Genomic DNA, 5,396 nt, shown 5'->3' with positions numbered 1-5,396 from the left:
GGTCCGGCTGCCTGCTTTGGCCATGCGGCCTGGGAGAGGGAGGGAATGGGCCGTGCGTTCCTCTGGCTCTTGATGCCCCCCATGCCGTGGGGTGGTACCTCGCTCGCCCAGCTCGGGGGGCCCCATGTTAGGCTTCTCTTTGCTGCCAACATTTGGTTGCACTTGGCATTGTGATGGCGGCTCCTTCCCTTGGCGGCTGGGGGCGGGGGCAGCTGCGGCCCTCCCCTCCCCCGGGCCGGGCGAGTAAACCCTGATGGATGAATGGAGTCTCTCGCTCATCGGCTTGTCCACGGCCTCCTGTGGCATCGCTTGGCCTGGCGTCCATTTCCGTGCCTTGGCGATCTTCCTCTTCTTGCCCTGGTTCGGCTTGACTCTTGGGTCTGAGATGGCAGTGGCCGCGCCCTGGGGGCCTCGGTCTGGCTGTGGATCTGTGAGGGACGAGGGGCGAAAGGCCATGGAGGCTGCCACTCTCTGCTGCTCCTCTTTGCTGGAGAGGTTCGACCTCCGACTTGGCTTCTCATCGTCCCGGTCCTTTCTCAGCACTTCCACCGTCTGCAGCGGTAGCTCCCGCTCCCTCTGGGCAGGGGCTTCGGAATGCGTGTTTCCCATGATCCGCAAAAGCTGCAGGCACCTGCAAGTAGCAACATACGTGTGCTTTAAATGAGCATGCAAGGTGACTTTGCAGCCCCTCGCAACCTGGAAACAGCCCCCCAGTGCTTGAACCATTCAGTATGATAGGGACTGGGTGCAATAAACACAGGAAGGATGTTCCCCATGACCAGGAAGGGGGCTGTGGGGGCGGTTCACAGTTTCAGGGTAGGACTGAGATGAGAAATGTCCTCAATCAAAGAGTGCGGGGAGCCTGTAGAATTCTCTGGCTACAGAAAGCAGTTGAGGCCAAAATATTGAGTCTTCAAGGAGGAGTTCAATACGGTTCTCGATGGTGGGGGGGGGAAAGCAGGAACAGGGACTGTGTTGGATGATCAGCCATGAGCGTATTAAATAGGGGAGCAGGCTCCGAGGGCCGAATGGCCTACTCCCGCTTCTGTCTTAACTGTCGTAAAGCTGAAGACACGACAGACGGGTGGCACGTGCCAAGATCCCACAGGTGGCAATGATGATGGGGTTGTGCTGTTCTCTGTGTTGCAAAGTTGGATAAATGTTAGCCAGCACCACACTGGGGAGAACTGCCCAGCTACCTCGACCTTTAAACAAATATTTAAAGGTTTTGCATCCACTGCTTTTTGAGGAAGGGAATTCCAAAGACCCTCTGGGAAATGCAATGTTTTCCCGTCTTTGTTTTAAATGGGTGCCCCTTATTTTTAAACTCTGACCCCCGGTTCTACATTCTCCCACAAGAGGAAACATCCTTTTCACATCCACCCAGTCAGGTCCCCTCAGGATCTTCGCTGTTCTAATTGAGTCACCTTTGCGAGTTGTTAGCTGGTTCGCCGAGCTGACTGTTTTTCACGCTAACGTTTCATCTCCCTTCTAGGTGACATTGTCTGTGCTGTGTAGCCTCCGTTGAAGCACTGTTGTTCTGTCCCACTCTGAATTTATATGGTCTGGTCTGCCATGGTGGGCAGTCTTGTTTCTGGTTTTGTACTGTAGTGGTATGTAGATGGAGTCTATTTCAACATGTTTGTTAATTACATCGGTGGTTGAAAACCAGGCTTCCAGGAATTCTCGTGCTTGTCTTTGTCTTGCTTGTCCTAGTACTGTAACTTTGTCCCAGTCAAACTGATGCACTTCCATGTTGGAGTGTATTGAAACGAGGGAGAGTTGGTCGTGCCGTTTTGCTGCGAGTTGGTGTTCATGTATCCTGGTGGCGGGTTTCCTGCCTGTCTGTCCTATGTAATGTTTCTCGCAGTTGCTGCATGGTCTTTTATATATCGCATTTGTCCAGCTCATTGTGGGTACATGGTCTTTCGTCTTTGAGAGTAACTGGCGAAATCTTGCTATTGGTCTGTGTGCTATCTTTATTCCAAGAGGTCGTAGGAATCTTGTCCTCAGTTCTGATGTGTGTCGAACATAGGGTAGGGTGGCCAGGGTGTTGGGGTGTACAGTGTCTTGGTGTTGTTTATTGCCAGGCATCGGCAGGCGAAGCTATTAAGATAACCATTGTTTCCAAAGACTCTGTATAGATGTTCCTCTTCATTTTTGTACAGCTCCGGGGTGTTGCAGTGAGTTATCGCTTGTTTAAACAGAGTCTTGACACAGCTCTGTTTGTGGACACTGGGTTGGTTACTGTTGTAATTCAGGATTTGGTCTGTGTGCGTACTCTTTGTGTATACACTGGTAAGGACCTCACCAGTGGATCAACCCATTCCATACACTCAGGATACATGAACACCAACTCGCAGCAAAATGGCACGGCCAACTCTTCCTAGTTTCAATACACTCTGACATAGAAGGACATTAATTTGACTGGGACAAAGTTACAGTACTAGGACAAGCAAAACAAAGACAAACACGAGAATTCCTGGAAGCCTGGTTTTCAACCACCGATGTAATTAACAAACATGTTGAACTAGACCCCATCTACATCCCCCTACGGTACAAAACCGGAAACATGACAGACCAGACCATATAAATTCAGAGCGGGACAGAACAACAGCGCTTCAACGGAGGCTACACAGCACAGACAATGTCACCTAGACGGGAGATGAAACATTTGCATGAAAACCAGTCAGCTCAGCAAACCAACCAACAATTCCAACTGCAACCTGAGCTACAGATCTTCATTAAAACATTGTCACCTCTAAACCCCAGAGGATACAGGTCAGGCCTGTCTAGCCTTTCCTCCATAAGGCAATCCGCTCACTCCAGGGATTGGTCTAATAAACACCTGCTTCCAGCACATTGACATCCTTCTGTAAGAACAGTGACCAGTACCGTATACAGTACTCGGAGCCCTGGAACTTTTACTTTCTGGGCTTTCAGGAACCCCATGTTCCTACCATGTCCCACACTCCTCAAGATCCACCCATTAAAACCCCAACATGTCCAAAAACCCAGCACTTGTATTCAATGCTGCATGCTTGTCCACACTGAATATCCAACTCCCAACAGCTACGTTTCCAAATCCTTGTTCTCCTTTATAAGTCCCAACAAAACTTCATCATGCCAACTCCTCTCCCTGGCCCTCATCGCGGAGTGTGCCTGTTGGCATCTTCCCTCTTCCCTGTGCTGTCATGTGGATTCTGTCTTTGGAAAGCACCCACCCTGCCAGAGGCAAGCAGGACGGGTATCCGGCCAACCCCCAAAGAGTTTGCCCCATCGCCTGTATTCTCTGCGATACTCGCCCCCAGTTTTTCATTCGTTCTTCCCGTGGGCTGTGGTGAGACCGGCAAGGCCTGCACTTTTTTGCACCCCCTCCCCCCCTAAACTGAAGGGCACAACCATTTCAGAGGGCAATCAAGAAGTCAACCCCAGTGCTGTGGGTCTGGAGTCACATGTAGGCCAGACCAGGTAAGGGTGGCAGATGCCCTTCCCAAAGTGAAGCAAGGTTTCTATAATGATTGACTCATGAGACAATCTTCAATTCCAGTTTTTCATCAGTGATCCAGATAGGTTTTTAATTACAATCGGTGATAGTGTATCTAGCGCTAAGATGAGCTTTCCTTTTGGATTTTATTTTGATAACGTATTAATTCAAAATGCGCCAGCTGCTCTATTGGAGTTTGAGCCCCTTGTCCCTGGAACATCAGCCTGAGTCTCTGCACAATGACATTACCCATGTCCTTTTTCTTTCTTTCTGCCTGGGGTATTGAGACGAGCTGTTGTTCAGCAGCTTGCTGTCCCTTGGCTGTAATTGTCGGAGCTCAGTTCGGTGACATAACAGGGGTTACTGCAGTGAGAATCTGCTGGTCACAGACTAACTTCCATTACCTTTACAGCTGGGCAGCTAAAGGACATTAGAGACACTGTTCGGAACGTTGGAGGAACCTTCTCGTAAGCCTTAGAATTACGTAGCATGCAGCAGAGATCTAGTGGTATAGTGTCCCTGAGTCAGAGGGTCTGAGTTCTTCAAATGTCACAGCTGAAAGCGACAGCTGAGGAAGGTGTGCTCGTAAAATGTAAAGTCACCATAATCTTACCAGACCACAGGGCAACTCTCCCATTACAGAGAGACGACTGGTGGTGGTGGTTTAACCTGAGGATCCACTGTGCCTCAGGTGAAGGGAGAATCCTTTGCTGGGAATTGAACTCACACTGTTGGTGTTACTCTTCATTACAATCCAGCCAACTGAGCTTTTTTTTATGTTTGTAAAGCAGGGCTGGAGTATCAGCTTCCGATGCCCAGCAGTGAGAGGGGGAGACATTCCTGGGCAGCTACATGTGACAGGAAGTAAACAAGAGCTTCTACCATCCTGAGCTCTTGGCCACAGCAATTGGGATCAGTGGGAGTTGGGTGGGGGTTGGGTAGCCACCGTGGGACCAAGTGGTGCTGACAGCATGGGGGTTCGAACCCCGTTCTGGTTGGGGCCTCCCGCCTTGTCTCAGTCTGGGGTGGAGGCCACAGAGCTGTGGGTCACTGAACTGAAGAAGACTTCAGCCCACATTTACATCAAGTCTTTCACAACCCCCAGAACACAGGTTTCTGGCTGGTGTGTGCTTTTAGGAGGGGTCAGCAATGTTGTTAGGAAGAAACACAACAGCCAATTCTCACACAGCAAGCTCTCTCAAACAACAGAGAAGCGATGGTGTTGGGGCAGTCAGTCCCTGGGCTGCTCTTCAAAGCCATGTCTTCGGGAGCTCTCACTCCAACTGATGGGCCAGAGTGGTCATTTGTTTTAACGTTTCATTTGAAAAATGGCTCCCTTGACAGTGCAGTGCTCCTTCAGTACGACACTGTAGTATCAGCCAAGATTTGGTACTCAAGTCTTAGTGAGTTCAAATCCCATTCTAAACAAGAGAAGCCTTGATTTAGACAGCACTGGCAGTGAATAGAGATGGTTTTGGATATATGATGGCTCAGTGGTTAGCACTGCTGCCTCACAGCACCAGGGACCCAGGTTCAACTCCAGCCTCTGTGTGGAGTTTGCATGTTCTCCCCATGTCTGTGTGGGAATCCCCCTACCGTCCAAAGATGTGCAGGTTAGGTGGATTGGCCATGCTAAATTGTCTGTTGTGTTCAGGGATGTGCAGGCTATGTGGGTTAGCCATGGGAATTATAGGGATGGGTCTGGGTGGGATGCTTTTGGTGTGGACTTGATGAGCCAAATGGCCTGCTTTCTCACTGTAGGGATTCTGTGGTTATTTTGGGGTGGCGCACGTTCTGAGTTATAGCCGTCATGCGTACTGCTGTCACTCTCACCATGCAAACAGGTGCAGCTCTGTCTGCACCTGAAGGCATTAATAGCCCTCCATCACCTCTCAAAATCCTCCCTTTA

The sequence above is a fragment of the Rhincodon typus genome, chromosome 39, assembly GCF_021869965.1.
Source record: "Rhincodon typus isolate 14 chromosome 39, sRhiTyp1.1, whole genome shotgun sequence".
Taxonomy (NCBI): domain Eukaryota; kingdom Metazoa; phylum Chordata; class Chondrichthyes; order Orectolobiformes; family Rhincodontidae; genus Rhincodon; species Rhincodon typus.
The sequence above is the reverse complement of the archived record's forward strand: the minus strand, read 5'-3'. Positions refer to the sequence as shown.